This window comes from Thamnophis elegans, chromosome 2, assembly GCF_009769535.1.
Source record: "Thamnophis elegans isolate rThaEle1 chromosome 2, rThaEle1.pri, whole genome shotgun sequence".
NCBI lineage: Eukaryota > Metazoa > Chordata > Lepidosauria > Squamata > Colubridae > Thamnophis > Thamnophis elegans.
In genome coordinates, this window is record NC_045542.1 from 107949538 (window position 1) to 107970605 (window position 21068).

The 21068-nt window shown below is 36.6% G+C and overlaps 1 protein-coding gene across 1 annotated transcript in view; it reads left to right on the forward strand.

The window, feature by feature from the left end:
• The first annotated feature begins 3167 nt into the window (after positions 1-3167).
• ATP2B2 (ATPase plasma membrane Ca2+ transporting 2) overlaps positions 3168-21068 on the forward strand; it is a 275746-nt gene continuing 257845 nt past the window's right edge. Inside the window, exon 1 of the mRNA XM_032212393.1 lies at positions 3168-3237. The gene's annotated coding sequence lies outside the window, so the exon portion shown is untranslated. The remainder of the gene's footprint in view (positions 3238-21068) is intronic.

The window sequence follows — 21068 nt, forward strand, 5'->3', positions numbered from 1 at the left end:
CCTGAAACTGGGCTCCAGCATGAGTCCAAAATCTTGGAAGACAAAACCTCTGGTCCCGGTGACTGACCCAGATTGGATCCTGTAAATATTATGTATGCCTTTATTACATATAAAGAAAATTTATTTCAAACATTATAATACAACTGTAATCACTATGTACTAATAATCTGCTATCAACAGTATCATAAAAATAAAGTAGTGATTATGTATATATAGAATAACTGCTCCATATATTATAATTATGCTTATTCCAGAAAGTAGTTTTCATATAGTACCGTATTGTTTCAAGGTAACAACTACAGGTACACCTTGACTTATGACCGCAATGGACTCCAAAATTTATGTTGTTAAGTGAAACATTTATTAAGTGAGCTTTGCTCCAATTTCTTTCTTACCATAATTGCTAAATGAATCATTGTATTTGTTACTGTAGGTTAGTAACACGTTTGTTAAGTAAGACTGGTTTCCCCACTGATTTTACTTGTCAGAAGGTCGCAAAAGGTGATCTCATGACCCTGGGACACTGCAACCGTCATAAATATGAACAAGTTGCAAGCATCTGAATTTTGATCATGTAATCATGGGGGTGTTGCCATTGGTCATAAATGTGAAAAATGGTCATAAGTCACTTTTTCAGTGCTGTTGTAACTTTGTTTTTGTTTTTTTCTGTTTTAGTATATTTTATTTTCATTTTCATTTTCATACACTCACATGTATACCCCATACAGTATTAAACAGTATTTGCATCAATTCCTCTTGTCGACAATGCCCCAGAAAATAAAAGCCCAATATACCTCTTCCGTTCTCCATACACCTCTTTCTTCCACCACCCTCCAACTTTCTAACTTCCCTCCATCATCCCCCTCTACCCTACTTCCCCTCGCCCTCTACCACTCCTCTCTCCAGATCCGCTCCCACACTTCCCTTTCGCCTCCCCCCCCACCCTCTCTCCCATCCCTCTCTACCCATCTTTCTTCTTTCCTACTCCTCCTCCCTTCGGTGTATTTCCACTATATGTTAATGTATTTGGCTTATCCTATTTTTAAAGAGAAAAATTAGAGAAAAACAGTACACAAGTGCTGTTGTAACTTTGAACAGTCACTAAATGAACTCTTGTAAGTCGAGGATTACCTGTACTTGGAGACAAACCATCTTGGCTCATTTGTAAATAATAAAGCTAATAAAAATGATCCAAATGAGACAGGAATGCATTTCTCCAGTTGAGTATAATCTCATTTCTCAGATGTGGAATTTTAATTATACCTCCCTGCTGTAGGTGATTATTTTGCACTTTATCCAAATGTTAATAAATGGGATTTTTAGACCTCATATGTCTGTCTAGAGGCATCGCCAAGAGGTCAAGATTCTCAAATTGGTGAATGCAACATGACAATTGCTTGCCAGGCCTCATCTCTTTTAACATGTGTCACAATCACTACATGAATGTAAAAAGGGACAGGGCTTCTATAGTCAGGGTGGCATCTGTTAGTTTGACTTGTTGACATCCTTACCCCTGACCCTATCAGCTCCTAATGCTGTCCTGCAACATGATACCTTGTAGATTACAATGGCAATAATACAAGTAATCGAGAATAGAAAGGGAAAAATGAAGAAAATTAGATCAAGACACTTTTTATATGTGTGCTATGTACAGCCTTATATGCTTTGCCACTTTTTAATCAAGTCCCCAAATCATAACCATTTCACTCAGATTGGTCTGATTTTCTGGGGAGCATCTGGAAGGGTGTGGGAAGTGTCTATGAAGTGTTGGGACATGAAAAATACAAAAGCCAGCTACTTCCTTTTGTGGTTGGGCATCTGGACCCAACCTTTTGACAAATGAATCATACTCTGTTTGTTCCCATTTTCATAACAAATTAAAATATATTATAATGTATGTGTGTGTATGTATGTATGTGTATGTATACATATATACATACACACACACATACATACATATATATATGTAATATATCTTACTTTTTATAATATAGTATAAAAATAAAGGAAAATGCAATGTGAGCCTTGGAATAGCTCAGGATAGCATTACGTTCTGCTGCAGTTATATTCTAGGATATAAAGTTTTCAACAAATCAAATTTGTCTGTCCCTTCCTTCCTTCCTTCCTTCCTTCCATCCATCCATCCATCCATCCATCCATCCATCCATCCATCCATCCCACTCTGCTTTCCATTTCTTGTTTTCTCCTTTCTCTGGAATGCAATAATAAAATAAAATAAAGAAATACTGCATTGCTCCTTAGTTTGCTTGCTTAAGAACCAGGCAGTTTGAAAGAGGGACAGTAAGAAAAATAGCCATTGTTTGCCTGCAGTGGGTCAGTTGTTTGGAAGTGGGCTTCTGTGAGTTCATTGTTGGATATTCCTGTCACTATTCTTAATTTAGTCCATATAAAGAAATCCACTAAGCACAGTACGCCTGGGAGCAGTTTTTTCCATACTACTGATTTTTGTAAGCCACCCTGGGAGACTTTTTTTAAAAGGGCAGAATAAAGGTCAATCAGTGTGAGCTATCTTGTTTGACATCGCTGTTAAGTCCAGAGGTTAACCCCTGTATCCAATCACTTGGTCTATTAATTTTTAAACTCAAAGGAGATCTTATAAACCTTTATTTATTGTGAAGTATGTTCATATAGTCTTTGAGTCAAAAATTCTCACATTTGGAGCAAGATATTCATAGCTGGGCCTCATGAGATATTTTCTTTGGTCTGCCCACCAACTGCCCACCAACGTTTCAGAGGGCTTTTCTTTTTGTGGATTGTGTAGATCAGTGGTTCCCAAAGTGGGCGGTACCGCCCCCTGGGGGGGGTGGGATGACTTAGGAGGGGTGCTAAGAGGCAAGGGGGCAGCAGGGGGGCACTAAGAAGTAAGGGGGGGCAGCAGGGGGATGCCAAGAGTCAAGGGAGGTGGCAGAGGAGTGTTGGAAGTGGTCCCCTCACAGGGCACAATTCTGCTGGGGCTCTGTTGGCCTCCAGTCAGCTGAGCACTTCTGGCAGGGGTGAAATTCAGCCGGTTCTGACCGGTTCTCCTGAACGGTAGGACAAATTATGGGCAGTTCGGAGAACCGGTAAAATGCACCACTGACTGGCTCCGCCTTCACTTCCCGCCCCTCCCACTCACTCCTTTTTGTACCTTGTCTGCCTAGAGGCACAGGTGCTGCAGCTGCTGCTCCCTGGTTCCCTCACTTATCTCAACCACACAGCCCAGCAGATCTCTGCCCGGTGAGTCTTCCTTTGCTTCTATTCTAGCTACCTCCAACACACCTCAGTCAAGGTATCTATTCTTTTCCCAAGCTATTTCCCACCGTCTGGGCTCTGCCTTGCAGAGCTGAGCCTAGCATTCAGTTTAAAATCCATGGCAGGGGAGGGGGGGCAGCAGAGCAGCCAGGAGGAGGGGAAAAAGTTTGTCTTTTTTGCCAAGCTTTAAGACTCCTGCTAAGTGACTTAAAACCAGACATTGGGAGACTGGTATCACTTCATGAAGCCCATCCATCACATTAAGAATTTACTGAACAGTGAAGTAGTTACTAAATTTTACTCAGTTTACTAAGTTACTAGTTACTAAGGTTCTTGATAATTGACTACCAGACTTTGAAAACCTGGTATCACTGGATCATGTTCAACAATTTTGTTGAATTAACATTAACTAAAAAGGTTTTTAAATTGGATTTTGAATAAATGTGCAATTAATTGTTACAGTTTTGAATTTTACTGTTACTATTTCTTTCCATCATGCAAACCGCCAATCACATGACCCCCCCCAGCCACACCCACCAAGCCATGCCCACAGAACCGGTAGTAAAAAAAATTGAATTCCACCACTGGGTGTGGGGCACTGAGGGTCAGTTTGTAGCACCAAGGGGGCGGTGGACTGAAAAAGTTTGGGACCTACTGGTGCAGATGGGCAGTATGGTAGTGGCTGATGGTCAGGAAGGACAGTATACTTCCTTCTATGCAAGCACTGGTTGAAGCATTTATAAGAGAAGCTTGAGAGACAATTTTTTAAATGACCCCATCAGTATAACACAAGAATATATTTTTCTGTTTCTTGCTTTATTGAAGCTTCCTGAAAATTACAGTGAATCTGCAGGAATGACAATATGTACAAGTAACAGAAGGTATCTGCAACTTTGCAAGAACCCAGGCATAATTAATAAAAGAATTAGAACAACAAACCAGTACAGTACAAAGAGTAGCCTGATAATTTGATTGGAGGCAATTCTCTATATAACACGTGAACACTAGCTTTTATTAAAAAATGATTTTGGATTCCTTTAGTAGGTGTTCAGGATAATGATAATGATAACAATGACAACAAAAAAATCCATGTCCCCTCTACCAGACTTTTCTAGTGGAAACAAGGATTAATGTATAAAATCTGAAAAAGGCTGTGTGTTAACAGAGAAAATAAAAGTATTATCACTTTGTGAAATGTTGACAGAAGGAGCAATGAGAGAAGCTAAAGAGACTGCTGGTAATTGTTCTGTGCAGGGATTGCTACATTTGACCTTAAAAGAAATGGAATTAAAGGATTTCTGTCCTGTTTATTCATTTTGTAAAATTTAAACCAAAGTAAATGAAAAGGGAGAACAAATTAGGTACTCTATGGATCACTTTGCACATTTCAGGTATTTTTTGTTAATAATTTAAGTATACATTTAAAAAGGTTGTAAAATAAATACAACTTTATTTACATTGTTGCTATTTTACTCTTAAAATGCAATATATGATATCTTTTGATTTCTTGTTTGATATGATTGATGTTTTACCAGTCTAATATAAAAAAATGTAGGTTTAATTTCTTGTCAGATTATACATCCTATTCCCCCTCCCAGTTTTCTTTATTTCATTGAGAGTTACTTTTAATGAATTCCTCTCTCATTCCTTGCCTTCATCTGCAGTAGCTCTTGATTTGTAAGCATTGCAGGACTGTATCCCAACAATACAACAAATTATTTAAGAATGTGTTAGTTTTCATTTCTGTCCCCAAATTTATTCCTTATTATGTTCAAATTTATCATGTCCAATATTCAGGAAAATGAAAACCTAAATAATCTATAAAGAAATCTTAAAAACAAGATGAATGGACATCCAAATGATAAATGAAATTTAGTAAAAATATCAAAATTTTGTTTTGTGCAGTTGCTAAGACTCAACACAATTTGATGGGAAATAATAAAAATCAATCTATCATAAAATATTTGCTCAAGATTCCAGAATCAACACTCTATTTTTCATTCTATGACACTGAACATAATCCGTCCTCTTGTTTTTTTTTAACTGGACAGTGCTTTTTTGGTTAAGACGCTTGGAAATTTGAGATTGCTCAGTAAATATAGTAATGTTGTTTAGAGTTAATGTATTTGTGTTAATTACTTTAGATAGAATTTTACAACTTAACATCATGGGCAGAGATTCAAAGCACATTAGTCATAATTAAATTGTCCTTTTGATTTTAAGTAATTCTTAGTATAAGTGCTCTCACTGTTGATAGGTCACAACAATTTAGCAGTGAGATATCTGTTTGCAAAGGACTGCAGTGAAACAGTAGTTTCCCAGAAAGGAAGAAGCACATTCCAAAAAGGGGAGTGGGGGCATGAGAAAAGGCAACACAGCCCAGAACTGAATAGGAGAAGAGGGGGATGGTAAGTATGGCCACTCCTTTGAATCTCCCAGGGTATATCTATTAAGGTATTAAAGGCATAGTCTAGCAAGATCCTGACCATTGGAACTGACCAGAACTGAACTTTGGCTGGATTGTTCTATGTTGTTTTAGGGCTGGTTCTGACACTGATTCACATTTAGAAAAAAAATCCCACTGTAGTAGAGGTGTAGAAGAGCCACTGTTTTTTTCTGCAGAGATTCCTGGGGAAATAGTGAAAATATGGATTTCTACGGAGAAGAGTAAAATGAAGATAAATGTTCCCAGCAGTGGGAAAACAACAATACTATTTTTCCAGAGTTTCTGCTCGAGCAGCAGCTGAGGGGGAAGTGAATCAATGCAGCTATGAAGGTACTTGCTAAGACCAATGACATCATAGGGACCTAGGAGACAGCACTGATTCCAGATTGGCACTCTGTATGTGGGAGGAGTCTCATATAGTCAAACTGTTGGTAAAAAATCTAGGCCAGTGTTTCTCAACCTCTTCAAGTTGCCAAGGTTGAGAAACACTGATCTAGGCTTTTCTGAAACTCAAAGAACCAAACAGTTTATTTATCCTCACGTTGTTTCAAGAACAGTAATTTGTTCATACATACAAGCTTCCATGCCCTTCATACTATTCCCATCTGAGTTAAGAAAAATAGGAAAAGTGCAGACAAGGAATAAAAATGTAATTAACTTTACTATTTTTCTTCTTTTTCTGCCCTTTCTATGATGTTTACTCTTATGAGTAAACATTTTCTTATAAGTTAAGAAAATAAAGCTTATATAAATGCCTATCTGTCTATTACAAACTATTTATTTTCATCATTTCCATGCACATCTCCTTATATTGCATTTTGCTATTTAATCATCTCACTTCTCTCTTTTTAAGTATCTCATAAACTGTCCAACCATGACTTTATTGGTCTTTCTCATACATTAGAGGACATATCTATTATTATAGCAAATATCCTGTAGATTTCCTGCTGAGTGGGAGTACTGGAAATATAGTTGAATTTTGTTGACTGGAAGAATTAAACATTATAGCGAAAATTTATTTATGAAGTATTTAACAACCAAAACTCTGCTTCATTTGTGTTTTGTAAAGCATTTCTGGAAATATTTTAATAATGAGGCTGTTATGTAATATTTCAAGATACAGTTATATGGATTCTTTCTCTTTTGTACTCATTTGATATTAAGAATATCTTTTGGCACTGAAAGACCCCCCAGAAGCATTTATTTTCTGTATGTGAGCATGAGGGAGAATGGAAATATTGTATATAGAGAAATCCTATTAAAAATGAGATTGCTTGAATCCATACAAAAATGAGTTGCCATATTTATTTTGTCAACCATGTTTTAGCCTAAAAAATCCCCTGTAGTTTGACAATCTTACAACTCCATGTAAATGCTAAAAGAAGTACGTATTACAAAATTCAGTTTTATTCCAGGTTACTTGAATAAATTATTTGAAGCTTTCAGAAAAATGATTGGTTTTTGCTATGAAGAAAGGAAAGTGTAATTTATGATCCACTTAATAATGTTAGGGGAAAGAAATCTTTCCATAGCATCAGAAGAAATTGCAGCATATATAATTCAGTTATCTTTATTTGCAATAAAGATACTTAGCTACAAAAGCAAATTAAGGAGTTGTTTTAATGCAAGCCAAGTTTTTTAGAGCTCAAGAGAGCAATATTAAAGGCTTCTAAAGAAAATTATAATTATATTTACCAAGGGTTAAAGACATGCACCACACTCACTGCATAATAACAGCAGTCTTTTTTTTAAAAAAAACTTGCACTGACAGTTTGCCTGTTTAAAATAGAAAAATGATTTTTTCTTTGCATGTTATGGAATGAAAAACACTGCAAACATTTCAATATTTACTATTCATTCATTTTTTTAACACTGAAATGATATATAAAATAGTTTCTTTATTATGCATAATGGAGAATTTATTTCTATTTTAAGATATTTGTGATATTTTATTTTGTATTTCACCCAAACCTTATAGTATCAGAAATAAAATATTGCAAATTATCGCAACCTCAGTTTGTTTGTAGCAATGAAGTCTATCCATTTACTATGTTAAATTCAAATTTAAAATCTTTAGAAAAGAAAACACAATTTGGCAAGATGGAACTAGGATTACTTTAAAATATTTAAGCTTTAGAGCATTTAGAGATCTATAATAAGCTGCCTTCAAGCTGACCTGATCATACAATATTTATGTGACATTAAGATAATAAATCTTGGAACTTTACACAGATGTATCAGCAGCACAAGCCTCAATCATGTAAAAATAAATAAAGGGAAGGCAATGTAAACATGGATTTATCTCTAGGAAGAGCAAGGGACTGTCAGTTTTTCATTTTTTAGTTCCATATTTGTATATGAATTTATTCCCAAGACTTATCCTTAATGTAGGGAAAACAGATTCACCTCTATCTTTTTACTTGAGGTGCTAGAGGCACATATCTTCCACTGTGTTTTAGTAGATTGTTTCTCCTACATTTTAGCAGTACTTTGCTGAAGTGTCAATAACCTATATTTCCCAGTTAAAGACCACAAACCACCAATTCTTTTCCTAGAATTGTACACCTTATCAAAGTTTTTCTAAGAAGAAATGGTAATACTTATTCAAGTATATTTTTGTGTCATTATTTTTTCACCTTGTGATAGGATACCAATACATTGTGAGGACATTATTGACAATGCATTTTAGGAACTATGAGAAATTACAATGGAGTCTAGATAACTTGGAGAAAAGGCCTGGTAATTTTAAATGATCTGCTGGAGAGTATAAGGCATTACTCCTCTCTTAGGTGTCAGTAATATTCATCAACTTTTAGCTGTATGATAATTTTATGACTATAATGGAAGGGGCGATTTAGGTGATAGAGGTATAATTTTTCATGCCAAGCCCCCCAAGGTAGATTCTGTTTGTTGATTTTATAATGGTTTTTCTTTTTCTTAATGATCTGCTACCTATTTACACAGGAAATTATTAGATGTCATATTTTCCATTGATTCCTTTACTATTAGTTATGTCTGAAAGGTATCACACAGACATATTCTCTAAAATTGTGTTATGTTATAATAATTAATTAATTCAATTATGGAACTTTTATACTAAGGCATGTTTGAACCCCTTATATATGGGCAAGCTGGATAAAATTAACACAAAATAAAGAGTATTATATTTACCAATATAATGCATACATATATATGTTTTTCAAAAGTAATTGAGTACTTTAGATTAATTGTAAGTATTTTAGGTTAAATATTTAATATTCTGAATTCATTTCAATTAAGATTCTTTAGAAGTATTTATTTTCAAGAGAAAAGCAACATTTTAAAGAAAGCAACAATTCTATTATTCAGAATCTTGAAATCCAAAGAGAGAGTGAGACAGAATCAATTGCAAAATCTCCATAGAGAGCCAGTTATTAAACCAGTAGGATCCTACTCCTGGTTTTCCCCAAGGCTGTGGGGAAGGTACAGACCTGTTGAACCTTTATTCTCATTCTGGAATAAGTGATGGCAGCAACCTTGTACTGAGCAGACTCTCCCTGTTCACCTATACAAAGGAACACCTTGGGAAGAGATATCTGGAATGCTACAGAAAAAAGTGAAAAAACAAATCTGAGTTATCTCAGCCAATGGGCATATTTGGAATAGTCTGGGTCCTTCTGATGACAAATAGGATTGAAAAATATTTCTTGGCCTGCTGTGAAGAATTGGTTATGTTACTAGTTGCATATGATGAAGGGGGGTGACAGAGGCTACATCTTGCAAGATTACTTGGGATGAGTATGACTCTCTTGGTGCTGAGGAAGAGGGCAGAATTCTCTGTAACATCAACTCCCTCATCTCTAACAGAGATCTCTGCCATTCCTTGTTGATGAAAGATTTGAGACAGCTAATAGGGGGCTAGGTATAGGCCATGGGTGTTAAATTTGTGGTGTTATGTTGCTGGCATACTTTTTTCCCTTCGCAGAGCTGGGGTGGGTGTGGCTTGCACATGGCACATCCAGTCTGAGGAGCACCAGTTTGGCATCCCTATTATAAGCAATGGTGAAGGATTTTTGGAAGTAGAGTAGTACTGTATGCCTTGAAGGCATACACTATATACTGTATATATGTATACTATATACATACATATATACTGTATTTTTTGCTCCATAAGATGCTCTAGGGCGGAAAATAAGAATACAAAAAAAAAATCTGCCTCTGTCTCCCAGCCCATGGCTCGTCAGAGCTCTGGTCCCCAGCACATGGCTTGTTAGAGCTTCACTCCGTTGCACCTATTGGCCAGCTGAGTGACATCTGGATCCCAGCCTCTTGTATCCCCGCCAATCAGCGGGCTGGCCGACCAGATCTCAAGGATCAATATCTCAAGGAGATATTGCCAAATATAGTAATTTTAGACAAAAATTGGTGAATATCCCAGCTTTCTTTCTCAGGGTGATAGTTCTTTATTTGTAATAACTATGAAGCTATGAAGGAAACAAATCATCTGGACCCTTTTATATAGTTTTGTTTCCTCTATGCATATTGAATTGAACACACACACACAGACACACACACAGACAATATTTGTTAATAGTAGGCCAATAAAAATTATAAAAAAAATTGGGCCATTTTCAGTAAGGATTTAGAACTGAGAATGAAGCTGAATCCATATTCCTATTCTTCTGGATGACCTGCAATGAGCCCAGGACAGAGGAATCTCAACTCTCCTGGCACTGGTTGGTATCTCAGCAATTTTTAATGCCAACAATAATAGTACCTGTATGGTAATGGCTTTAAATAAGGAATGCCAATATGTTAGACTTTCTGCATTCTATTATTGTACCCCTATAATAATAAAATAGAGTTCCAATAGTTTCTGTATTGTCTGTTTCCTAACCTGGCTTCCCTTGAAGGGCTGACAGTATTCTTCTGGATCATTTATATGAGTTGGGAATTTGGGGGAGGGGCACTCCTCATGCCTAAATGGCCAGCTGCATTTAGCAGTATTGAAGGGTGAAATAGTAGAAGAGTGATGGCCTTAAAGAATCATTCTCTGCTGCAAACTTCTGTTGTAAGGTGCCTCAGGGACTGACACATTCTGCCCTTTTCCTTAACATCTATAGGAACCTCAACTCTGGGCTGAACATGAGATGCAGGTTCTGCCTTAATGCTGGGAGGCTATGATGCTCTGGGGAATGAATTGAATTAGACTCCATCCCATCAAGATGGAATGTCTTTGGGTATAGAAGCCCTCTGATTCCAGAGACCTTCCATTCCTGGATCTGGATGGAGTCAGGTTTTATTGTGCAGAGCTAATTCATAATCTGGATTCATAGCTTCTATTTGAAGAAAAAATGGCAGCTGTACAAATCCAAGAAATTCGTTGAATTTGTTTCCCCCGCCTTCTGATTTAGGAGGTCTTGCTCATGGTTACTCATGCTTTCATTATGGATTAGTGTAACATGCTCTTGTACCAGGGGTGGGTTTCTCACCCCGTTCCAACCGGTTCGGTTGGAACGGGGCCGGCGGTGTCCTCGTGCACGCGCGCAGTGCACGCATGCGTACTAGTGCCTGTGCGATGCTCCAGCTGCTCCTGGAGGATCGCGCAGGCGCTGTATGCGTTCTGCGCATGCGTGGAAGCGCAGAACTCGTCAAAACTGGGTAAGAAATGCGGGCGGGTGGGTAGATCCTTCGGCGTTCCTGGAAGTTACTTACTTCCGGGTTCGCCAACCAACCGGTTCGCAGGGACCGCCGCGAACCGCCTGAAACCCACCCCTGTCTTGTACTCTAAAACTGCTGCATCTTGAACAATTCTACAACAGTGATACTGCCTCAGCTTTGAGAAGTGCCTTGGCTACCAAATGTTTCTGGACACAATTCAAAGTTGGATATTATCTTTAAAACCTTTTATGACTCATGTATCTCCCAGTGGCCTCTGCCTGTCTGTTGGGATCTGAAAGAAGCAGATCTCTCTGGGTGCCAACAGAAAATATTATCTGGAAAGATGTCTGTTTGGCTTTCTCAGCCACTGCCATCTGGAACAGCATTACCCAATATAGGATGAGCTCCAACACTCTTAGTTTGTTATAAACTATTAAAAACCTGGCACTTTCCATCAGCTTTTGTTCAATGAAAGGGATTGTTTCAATCTCTGCTGGAGAATGATCTGATATATGAGATATCATTGTTTCTCAAATTATATTGTTTTGTTCACCTTGTTATAATGTGTTTAGTTCTGAATTGAGTTTGTAAGGCATTGAGGGTCAGACATGACTGGAAGGACATATAAACTAAAATAAATTCATCCCTTGCAAAGATGAAACTAATAGTTATACACATTAGACATAATAATTTGTTTGTAGCTTTTCAGCAGAATCACATTGCATCATTCTTAACAATAACAATGTGAAATAGGCTGGACTGAGAGAGTAACTTATTCATAGTTTTTATTTGTGCCTTTGAATCAGTGTTGCTTGGGAGAAAGAGAGGGGGGGAGGGGGGAGGGAGGGAGGGAGGGAGGGAGAGAGAGAGAGAGAGAGAGAGAGAGAGAGGGAGAGAGAGAGAGATTGGCTCAAAGTTACTCAGCTGCTATTCCTACTTTTCCCTACCATAACCAGAACTTAAAGACTTCTGGTGCCTCAACTGCTACATCAAATTGGCTTTCCAAAAGTTAATCATTCATTAAGTTTTCATAGATGAAAATGACTTGAATCCTTAACTACTACAATTTTTTTTTAAGTGTGACTACTTATTTACTTGTTTATGCAAGTATGTTGGATGCTTTTTTTCATAGGTAGTCAGTTTATAAATGCAATTTATAAAGTGATAAAGAAAACATTGCTAAATAGTACATAAAGTGAAGTGAAATGTATTCCTGATATAAATTATATTATAATCAAGTTAATTAATTGGTGATTTGCTAAGGAGGAAGATAAGATTGCTTCACAATTGGTCTGAAAAATGTCACAATGCATATTTGCTTAGCTAATGCTTCCTTTTCTCTTGTGTTCACAAAAGTTTGTAAAAAAAATGCATCTAAAATAGTTGAATTTGTGAAGATGAGAAAAAAAAACATTTTATTTGCATGTTTTCAGGGAAGAAAGAGAACATTTAGTAGACTGTTGCTTATGTGCACTGTAAGAGAGAGAGAGAGAGAACTTGTCTATCTGTGGGAGATTTTTAACCTTATAAAAAAGGGTATGATAAAAATTTCAGCTCTATTTAGACCTATAGAGAGAAGGAGAATACGTTTATAATGAGGAACAGCAGGCAGCTTTCAATTCCTGTATTCATTATTTCTAAATGCCATAGGAACACAAGAAAAGGTAGCCAAAGTTAGCTACATTTTTTGTTCAATGTGTATTGCAATTCAGAATTAATTGTTCTATACAAATACCTCTTCAGCACATAATCAACAATCTAGTCCACAGTTTCCATACATCATTCATTTTGATTGAGGGAACAGAGAAGCAGAACAAGAGTGGACTGTCCTTTTGGTTAAGCATCCTCCTTCCAATAGCAGATACCACCAGTTTCCATTTTCCTTTCTGAGGCCAAGGACAATATGATGCTCATCTCAGACAACAAGCTAGCAGGCATCTTAGCAGGCATCAAATTTCTGACACTTTATGATTACCCATTCCTCATTCTGCCTGGGGATGGCTTGCTGCATCAATGCCCATCCCTTGACTTTCTGCGCCAAAGTTCAGCATGCAAACAGAACAAGGCTTGTGTGAGGTTTACTGAAGTACATGACTAGAGCTCTGACAGATGCCTTTTCATTTAAAAACATAATACACATTTTTGCTTATGACTGCATGAAGTAGGTAGAAGTAACATTTGAAAACAATATAAAACAATATAAAATAATGTTTTGGCAGTACATATAAACCTTAATTCTTTTTTATGAGATCTAAACCAGAGTTTCCAAGGCCAGCAGTCTTTGACTAGTGTGAGTCAAAGGAGATTATATTTACTTCTTTCCTTTCATGCACATACAGAGTGAATTGCCAGATGAATTTTACCTTAATATCAGTCCTAAATTAACATTTCCTTTCATATCTGAGGGCAGAGAGCCAGATTAGGGGATGCAGGACAGGACAGATGGCAAATGCAATTTCTCTCCTCTAGCAGAGGGGAAAGGCCAAGGAGGCTCTGGAGGAACAGCATCATTAGAACCTCCTCATTTGTCGCCTGAGTATCAGCAATTGTAGTTAGAAATTCACGTAAAAAAAACAAACCACCTGCTTTTAAGAGCCCAGTTTTAGTTTTCATTTGATTATTAGCAAAAACACTTGTCAGATTGTCATCTGATACATTTTAGTATTAAAGGATTTGTTTACTGGGATTTTTTTGATGGCTCACAATAGCTAAAGCCCAAAAGCCTTTAAATAAATATTCATCAGTTCCATTGCCATGTTGTATATTTGATTCACTTGATACAAATGGTACAATATTGCAGCAAATTGGGGACATATTTCTTTATAAAGCATTAGAGACAGATTTACTCCATTACAAATGGGATTAACTATTTTGGTAAAAATGGTTTATATCATTCTGTCCAGCAGTGGGTTGCACATTTCATTACCACTGGTTCGCCTTGCATGCGCCCTCTCACCTCATGCACACGTGTGTGAAGTGGGCACGTAGCACCTTCTGCGCATGTGCCTGAGGTCAAAAACATGCCTAAATAGGACACCAGAGAGCCGTGGTGGGTGGTGGGAAGGCAGGACCACATGTGATTTCTGCTACTGGTTTGGGTGAACCGGTCGGAACCAGCTGAATACCACCTGATTCTGATAAATGAACATTTATTCTCATATGTATAAATGTATGAGAACCAAACAAAGTGAATTCTAGTCAGAGATAAAAGTAGTCAGATTCCTACATAGGTACTACTTAAATGTCAAGACTTGACATGGAGTTTTGCTTATAACAAGATGCTGGCTTGTGTCAAAAATACATTTTATTTTATGAGGTAATTTAGTATTTATACTGTTGGATGATATGACCTAACGGCTTTTCAGGTCATGTTATTTATTTGGAAATGCAGACTCTTTCCTGGATGCTAGAAAGATCAATACAGATTTAAATCAAGCAGTTTAAATCAGAAGTGTGCAAGCAGCGTTTTATATGCTGTAATCTTTAAAATTTCAGTTTTCCCAGTGTGAAAAAAAAGAACTGTCCCTTTGAAATGTGCTGTTTTTCACATTAGGATCTCAGCACAAAAGGTCCTAATACATGCTTATGTAGGTGTAAAATAGAGGGCTTAACTTAGCTATTTCGTGACATGATGGAAGGGTGTCTCCAGTGGGGATCATTGAGTTCAAAATGGTGGCAAAGACAGGAAGTATCTGTTTGTGTGCATACAATGTTGGCAACACAAAAAAAGGGGGGGGGTGATCAGATTGCACACTATTTTGAAGCCAGTGACTGTTGCTTAGATCATCCCTCCATGATTCTTGAAGACTGATGTTTAATATTGGTGGCTCAGCAATACTAAAATATGAAACAGTTATAATTAACTTATGTTTTAACAGTATAAAGCATAGGAATCGTAAGCATTGGGGGCAGGAAAAAAGAGTCATCATCAGATTTGGAAAGACAGTGGTCTTTACAACCTTGGATCAATGCTATGTTTTCTGTTTATGAACTGCCTTTCTACTGAGGTAATGGAAAGACAAATCAATATTATTTAGTGTAATCAGGTTTTAATGATATGTTTGAAATTGGACAGAATGATTTCTTTATGAATAATATATATTTCTGTTGTTGCATTTTTTATGTTTGCTTCTGTATTTTTTCTTCTTTATTTCTCCCCCTTTGTGTGTGTATCTGTGTGTCTGTATGTCTATATGTATGTGTATTAAAAGCAGAGGAAATATTTAAGAGCAGGATGTTCAAGTAGCATATAGCACAACTTCCACTGAAGAAATTTCAATTTCAAGTATTTTTTTAGTAATCTGAATATTTTTATTTAACAATTTTTACTTTTTAAGGACAGTAATTATCCAAGAAGTCTGTCTGTATGTATGCATGTGTATGTATGTTTGTATGTGCGTGTGTAGTGGTGTCCATAAAAACTTAATTTCCCAAGTACTGTATACTTATGGTTTGGTAAGTATATGCTATGTCACTCTACTCATACTTTAGTACTTGTACCATTTTGGTCTCATGGAATGTTTCCAATATAATCCATGTTTGACTTAAGTAATATATACTTCTTGAAAAAAAAGAGTGTGCTGGTGGACTTATTAAAAAAAAAGCTTCTTAGCAGAAAAGGAGGTAATTTGGGGTGTTACTGGGTGTCAGACTGGGGACGTCTTCCTCTAAGTAAATGTTATAAGCAATATACTAATAACACAGATCTGTGGTAATCTTAATCACATAAAATGTTATTCAGGAAAAATAGGGATAATGCAGGGAAAGTCCTGAGTAGAGTGGCCAGTCAAAATAGTGCTCATTGGGGAGGGGGAAATATAAATGAAAAAGACAGATAGAAAACAGGACTGCAGAAGTTGAGCCTAGAAAAACAGGAAAAAATGCCTAGAAGTTGTGTTCTTGTTGGGTGATGTGGGTTAGTACAAGTCTGTCAAATCTGTACATTGACAATGCAGTTAAACTGTGGATCTTTTGAAATGGTTTCTCCATATTTTTTCCTCAACTTATCCTCAAGCAGCAGGAAGGCCCTAAAATATGCAGAATATTACTGCTACTCTTCCCTGGCCATAGACCATAAGTTCTAGGGTGGGCCATGAATGCTTTGGGACATGAAAACCTGCTACCTTTCTCCCGTGTTTCTTAATTTACACTGAGAACATTCAGTCTCTGCTCCTTGTCTCCCCCCTTTACTCCTCCCTACTCACATATAGTGTACATAGACGCATATAAACAGAACAAAGGCATTCCAGTATTGAAAGGAAAAAGTTACAATCCAAATAGCAAAGACTCCTTATCCTCACCACTTCCCACATTTCTCTTTTAGAATACAATTGCTGCCTTTTAAATCATCTGTACACTTATGGCCATGTTTCCACATACAACTTAATGCTGTGTCCTGTGTTAGGCAACCTGCCCCTTCCACAAGGCAGCTTTATCTATGTGTTGTGTTTCTCAGCTCCAGTGGAGAAGAAACAGCACTCTGTTTTCTCCCCAGCTCACCAGAGAGCTGTCATAGCAACAAGACTCTTAGAAGCCTAATCTTCTACTGAAGCCCAAACAATATCAGGAGAGTTGGCAGGGTTTGGTCAAAATAGTCAGAATGGTAGTCACGATGGAGCAATCAAAACTTTGCCAATTTAGCACATTAAAAATAGGCACAATTTCAGTTGCACTTTTGTTGTGCTACCTTGATTTTATTTTAACCATACCTTGAAGATACCCATCAGTGTTATCATCAGATGCATTATGTCTAAGTAAGGAAGCAGCCAGAAAAAAGCTGGCAGTGGGCAGGTGACCTTAGCAGAGCTCACTAGAACAATTCGGTTCTCCTAGCCTCAATCCAGTCATGCAACATTTACACATGTCAAATGCTACTCCTGCTTCTCTTTACTTCTAAACATGTACACATTGGCTTGCCTATCTGTGTATGAAGTAGAAGAGTAGCATATAGGTGCATGTTTTCTAATCTGAACAGTTTATTTAGATTATAGCCCAGATTATATCATGGTTAATATGTTTGCAGTTAAATTCAGATTTCCATATATGCAGATGAATATAAACACACATGGAAGTCATAATATAACAGGTGGCGAGGTGGCGCAGTGGGTAGAGTGCAGTACTTCAGGCCACTTCAGCTGACTGCTATCTGCAGTTCAGCGGTTCAAATCTCATCGGCTCAGGGTTGACTCAGCCTTCCATCCTTCCGAGGTGGGTAAAATGAGGACCCAGATTGTGGGGGCGATATGCTGACTCTGTAAACCCCTTAGAGAGGGCTGAAAGCCCTATGAAGCGGTATATAAGTCTAACTGCTATTGCTATTGCTATTGCATAATATATAAATTACATTAAGATATGTAAAAGATTAAGATGGGAACTTTCAAAGGCAGGTTTCTGGTCATGCAGAGGAATGAACAATTTGGTTGTATTTAAATTGGGACATTTTATGCAGACACTGTACAAAATAATCAGGTTTTTCTAATTGGTTCTCTAATTGGTTTTGATTCCTTTAATTGCCAGCCAACTTTTATCAAAGATTATTAAAGACACCAGGAAAGAAAGATGCAATGCAAACATGGATGGGAGTCTGCTGCAGAAAAGCCTGTTCATAATTATTGTTCAATAACTGCAATATCTGTATTTTGTCTTAGAAGTGGAATGAATGAAAAACAATCCCGCATTCTTGCTAATGAAGCAGTTCCGTAACATTGAAAGCATATGGTATTTATATATCAACATCTTGCTTGAGTGCAATTTTATAGCTGAAAGTAGTGAGGTGCCAACTATTGTACCAGCTGTAATACAGTTTCAGGGGGAAAGAAGACCAAACACTGTCCTTTTAATGCTTGTGTTTAGAATTTTATAGGGTTCCTATTTGGTTTCCAATGATGTCTAAGCAAATATTAATAATAATATTGCATTCTTAATATTTGTGAAGATGGTATTCCTTGTGATATTCTGTAGAAGCAAAACTAGGAACTGAAGATGAAGCAAGATGGGAAGAGGCATTGTCATTTTGAATTTTGATGTTGGAAAAGACTCCTGAGAATATGGCAGCTAAGAGGAAAAAACGATAGTCAAACAAATTAATCCACTTGAGGCTCAAATGAACAGGCTCAAATTATCCGAGGAGCCGAGGTGGCGCAGTAGTTAGGGTGCAGTACTGCAGGCCACTTTAGCTGACTGTGATCTGCAGTTCAGCGGTTCAAATCTCACCGGCTCAAGGTCGACTCAACCTTCCATCCTTCCGAGGTGGGTGAAATGAGGACCCAGACTGTGGGGGCAAGTTGCTGACTCAATTTGCTAAAAAAATTGTAAACTGCTTAGAGAGGGATGAAAGCCCTATGAAGTGGTATCTAAGTCTAATAAAGAAATAAATGAATGAATGAATGAATGAATGAATGAATGAATGAATAAATAAATCCTACTTTGGACACATTATTCAAATCTTTCTGGAAAAGGCTTTAATGCTGGGAAAGGAAAAAGAAGAGGATGACCAGCAGCAATGTGGATGGATCAGTTATACTGGTGATGGGTTCCCCCTTTGGAAACCTTTAAGAAGCAGCTTGGGAATGTTTCCTTCTGAAGACATTTCATTTATGTGGTTGCTAAGAATAAATACCAACTTGATGGCATATAATGAGTATTTGTGACAATTAAATGATGATTCATGTAAAGGTTACAATTTAATGTTTTCATAAAAATGATTCCTATGTGATAATAACTACATGAACAGACAATAATCCTTTATTTTTCACCAATAGGAAAAAAGCTTTATATTTAACATTATAATAAATAATGGCAGGATAATAGCTTTGATATCAATGGATATGCTGTAAATTTAAAGCAATGCTAACAAAAGAAAAAAAATTAAGCGTTCTGTCTTCTATATGTTGCCAACTACATTTCATACTCTAAGTCAATAGGATTCATTTATCCTTAAGTTAATAGAAAAAAAGCTTTTTATAATACTCATACAGTTTTGTGGCTTTAGAATCTCTGTTCTGAAGCTATGTCTTGTTGAGTTATAAAAATTGATGTTAGATTGGATTATGGAAAATGTCATTAACATTATTTCATTTATCTTTCCCATATCCTTTTAAACATGTCTTTGTAACTGATTCTTACATTGATCTAAACTTTTGGTAGCATTAATTAATTTTAAAAATGAGCTTCAGTCATAGTTTAAATTATGGAAAAAACATCTTGCCTTTAGAAGTTGTAGGTGCTTCATCACTGGAGGTTTTAAAGAAAAGACTGGACAGCCAGCTATCTGAAATGTTATAGGATTTTCTGCTTGACCAGGGGGTTGAAGTAGAAGACTTCCAAAGTCCTTTCCATCTCTATTCGGATTGATTAATCTATAATTTACTTTAACATATAGCACTAGCAATAGCACTTAGACTTATATACCACTTAACAGTGCTTTACAGCCCTCTCTAAGTGGTTAACAAAGCCAGCATATTGTCCCACACCATCTGGGTCCTCATTTTACTGATCTCAGAAAGAAGGAATTACTGAGTCAACCTTGAGTCACTCATAGTCGAATTCCTGGAGTGAGCAGTGAGTTAGCCTGCAGTACTGCATTCTAACCACTGTGCCACCATGGCATATAATAAAGATAAGTATTAATCAGAATGGTTATGTGAAAAATGTAGCCTTTTCACATTATTGAGCATTTGTCAGTAATTCATTGTTATAAATAGATTTCAAATGTTCAATACAAAGTTAATTAATAACCTAATTATATGTGCATTTATAAATATGCCATAAAATTATTTTACTGTGTTATCAAGGCCAAAGCTCTCTTATATTAATCTTGCATTATTCTATGTAGAAGGGAAATATTTTAGAAAAAGCAGAGGTAAATTCCAAACAGGTCTACATACTTTTAAAATCATGATTACATTTTTGGAAATAATCTGCTTATATGATTCTCTTTTCAACTTCTGTTAATTCAAAATAAAAATGCTTAAAATTAATCCTACATAATACAGAAATTCTGTAACTATGATTTTCATACACTGATTGTTGATTTCTAATTGCTTTCTTTCCTTCATTTTTAGGTCATTAAACAAGCTTTCCAGAACAAATTCTGTTAAGTTAGTTTGTTTTAGTTTATTTTTAACTATGTTTTGTTGGGTATAACATAGTGTCTAGACATATGCACAAAGCAAAATCATAAAACATTTTTACTACCACAGTTTATACTCATACTAAACCAATACCAAACAAATCCCATTGGTTTACTAAGCTATGTGAATCAGACTGTTCTGGCTAATGCGATTTTGATAGATGTCTGTAGCCTAGCTATGAGTCATCCTGTATGTTTTCTGATAAAGACAGAGAGTTCTCAGCACCACCAATGGTACCCTTAAATGAAAATTGATGTAAATTCTCCACACAAATTTAATGTTTTGGTTTGCCTCTCAAGAAGTTAAGCAAAATGCATTTTCTCAGCAATTTTTCACAGCTTTTTTTTGGTGAAGGTAACACTGAATTCTCTTGGTGACAAATTTGCACTATAAAATATGATCAGACAATAGTGTTTGGTCCGTATTGGACAAAAAGAAGTGGGACAAAGCAAAATGTGGCAAATTACTGTTTGAATGCAAGTCACTCCAATTAGGCCTTCTTCTATTCTCATTACCCTTTCTTTCTGCTTTTTCTTAATTTCCAACCAGCCAGGTAATAGTCCATGTTGGCTGAATGTATTTAGGTTATTAGTTTGAGT